Source organism: Otolemur garnettii, unplaced genomic scaffold, assembly GCF_000181295.1.
Source record: "Otolemur garnettii isolate 467f Iridium unplaced genomic scaffold, OtoGar3 scaffold00005, whole genome shotgun sequence".
In the NCBI taxonomy this organism is placed as follows: Eukaryota; Metazoa; Chordata; class Mammalia; order Primates; family Galagidae; genus Otolemur; species Otolemur garnettii.
In genome coordinates this window covers 2,584,804-2,588,280 of record NW_003852400.1, presented here as the reverse complement: position 1 = coordinate 2,588,280, position 3,477 = coordinate 2,584,804, and the positions used below count along the sequence as shown (strand labels likewise).

Here is a 3,477-nt window from a genome sequence, read left to right as displayed (position 1 = left end):
AACCATAACCTGAAATTTTGAAGTTAAAATAAGGTAAGAAAGTGATAAAATCTATGAAAGAATAATTTAATTGTAGAACTCAGAAATGAGTTCTTATCTGAAAATAGAGGTAATGTAACTACCGCAGAATTAGAAATTTTAAAAAGTATTTCAGTAATTAAACTATGTGGGATACAAGAGAAAATAAGCACACATTTATTTTTTAAAGGAAATTAAAAGGAGGAAAAAATTTAAAATAAAAAAGAAATGAAGAATCAGAATTTGAGGGAATAAGTTTAAAAAGATAAACAAATTAAAATACATCTATAATGGAAGTTCCTGAAAAAACTCAGTCAATGGAAAAGATTAAGTGCTAACAGGTATAATTCAAGAAAACTTATTTTAAAACTCAAATTGACACCTTAAAAGGAAATGATGTGTGTATGTGGGAAAATGACTCAAAACAGATTTTACTGAGACATATTACTGTAAAAATTATCAGAATGTAATGAAAAAAATCTTTTGAATATTTAGATAAAAGGACCAAGACAGTTCTTAGAGAAAGAAAATTAAATTACCATCAATTTTCTTTCCTTGGCAGTAATGGTTTATGTCAGGAGAGAAAATAAAATGTGAAGGAACGAGTTTATGTCTAATCAAACTGACATTCAATTATAAAGGCACCAGGCAAATTATTTGGAAGATGAAAAAATTCAAGAAATAATATGTCAAAAACCTTTCCTAAGGATCCTACTAATGAATGACTTTTAGACAACTGAAGGACCAGATAGATATTGACAAGACATGAAGACTTGTAGGGAGGTTTAATATCTATTGTTTGTTTAACTAAATCCAAGTGAAGATTATAAAGATATGTGTAAATATGGTGTATAATGGCTGAATGTTATGACAGTATCACAAAGGGCAACTGGCAAAAACTGGGGGAAGATTAGGGTGAGTTTATGAACAACAGATTGAACTAATTGTCATATAAGTATTAATTGGGAATAAAATGTTATTACTTCAAATTAGATGTTGAAGGAGAAGAAAGGAAAGGAAGAGGTTAACTTCAAAATTGCTAATTTCAGCATTGCTCATGGTAGAAATCAATAAGCAACAGCAACAAAACAAAACAAAAAGAGCTATGAAAATAATAAGTAAAGGTATTAGTATAAAGGTTATGGTTAGAATATAAATATGAACCTTCCTAAATACCAAAAAATAGACCCACAGACATATTAATGATACACATTAATGATACAACATAACAATGCAGGAGAAAACCATAACACGGTGGTTCTCAACCTGTGGGTTGTGACCCACAGGAACTGTATTAAAGGGCCGCAGAATTAGGAAGGTTGAGAACCACTGCCACAACATTTTAAAAACATAGTTATGGGAGGCGCCTATGGCTCAGTGAGGGGGGGTGGCCCCATATACCAAGGGTGATGGGTTCAAACCCAGCCCCGGCCAAACTGCAGCAGCAACAACAACAACAACAACAACAACAACAAACATAGTTATGCTTGGGGGGGGGATAAGGTAGAGGGGATAAGTGTAGTAGTTACAGTTTTTTGACTATACCTTGTTTTGTAGATATGACTTTGGAACCATATAAATATTTTACCTAATCATAAAACAAAAATTTGAAAAATTAATTCCTAAAGAATAAAAGTAAAATTGAATGAATAAATGTCAATGCATATTTACATAAAGGCAAACTCACGTAGAAAGGAATGTTAAATTGAGTCTAACCTACAGTAATATGACTCTACATCCCCACTGAGATAAACTCCAAGGACAAAAAAAGATATGCAAATTATCATAAACTATTTTCAGTAATCATACTGTTAGCAATGATACTGGGGTTGTTATTCTAAGTCTATGTTGTGTATAGAGGGATAAAGCAGAATAGTAACTTTGATGGTATTATTGAGAACAGAATTTTTTTTTTTCATGAGACAACACACAAACACATTTATTTCAAATTTTTAGGAGGTAAAAAAGGGTCAGATATTGATGCTTTATGCATGCTCAGGGCCAGTTTTATATATTACTCTGTTCAGTAATATCTTAACAAGAATTTGTATCAGTGAAAAGAAACTGGCAAAATCCACCTCGTGGTATTCAATCTGTCAGATGGTGAAGACCAAAACAGAATCTTCCATTAGAGTTTTAATTTTTAAATACGATTGTCACATTGGGAAAATGAAATAAACACAGTAAAATAAACTGTACAAAGGCAAAGTAGAATAACAAAAAATATTTTACTAAAACATAAGATTTACAGAAGTTTCCAGACAAGCCATACAAAATGGTCACAAGCTTTTTTTTGAAGGGGGGAAAAATCTACACTTGACAGCAAAGTCACGATGTTATTAGTGAGGACTGTGATGTTTGTTTAATGTTCCCATTTTGGTTCAAACAATCAAGCTTGTCCATCTACAATGTCTAAATAAAGTTAGACTTGGCTAGAGAGGATATTCTAAAGAATTGGTTAGCTGCAATTAGATCACCATAAAAACGGGGAAAGGAGCCCATAAAATTAAAATAAAACTACCTCCCCCCACAAAAATAAAAGGTAAAATAAAATAAAAACACCCACACCCCTGCAGCTAACCCTGACAACTACCTTCATTCACAGTGCTTTATACTTAAACCATGATGGGGGAAATGAATAAAAGCAGAGAGGGAGCACTGCTTTTAAACGTTTCATAACAATCCAGATGATACTTCTAGCCTCTGTTCATGCTTTACAACAGTGAATCAGGACAAGACATAGATTTGCTAATGTGCATTTAATCTCCAAAGGACTGAAGATGTCTGGGCTTTTATTCTGTAATGTTTCTAAGACTGTGTCCTTTAAATGCAAACAAAAAAGGAAGAATCTTGGCAGAACAGGAGAAGTGATGCACACTTGATGATCGGATCGATTTAAATATTATTCATGGCAGATAGCCTAGTCCATGTTCTAGCTGTTTCTATGGCTTGGGCTTCGTTGGTCTTCCACTGTTCCGCTACATCATTCGCTAATGGATCATCTGGATTGGGAGCACTTAACAAAGCCTGGATCGATAGCAGAACTGTGCGGATCTGCAGTGCTGGGGACCATTTATCTATGAAGGCAACAGGCCCAGCATGATGAAGCATGAGACAATAGGCCCAGAGTTACTGCATTTCCCTCCCACTGACCTCTGGGGTCTTTGTAAATGGCCAGATTACAATGTTTACATTTTAAATATGGAGTTTTACTAGAGAAATCTTAATAGCATATGATGATAAAGGTAATATCACTTACCTTTCAAAATATCTAAACATATTCTTCCCAACTAGTCTACATTAGGATGATAAATTTTGGTCATGAAACGTACTTTAGGAGCTGCCATTGGGTATTCTTCTGGAAGGAATAGTTCGAGTTTAAAAGTCCCTCCCTCAAAGGGGGAATCCCGGGGGCCAGCAATAACCACATGAAAATAACGGGCGTTGCTCTCATCTGGT

At 34.1% G+C, this 3,477-nt stretch overlaps 1 long non-coding RNA gene across 1 annotated transcript; it reads right to left on the bottom strand.

Moving 5' to 3' along the window:
- Positions 1-2,227: 2,227 nt before the first annotated feature.
- Positions 2,228-3,477, bottom strand: LOC111728580. The gene is made up of 2 exons (XR_002775832.1): positions 3,278-3,477; positions 2,228-3,095 (listed from the first exon to the last, which is right to left on the bottom strand). It is a non-coding gene; the product is annotated as an uncharacterized LOC111728580 (long non-coding RNA).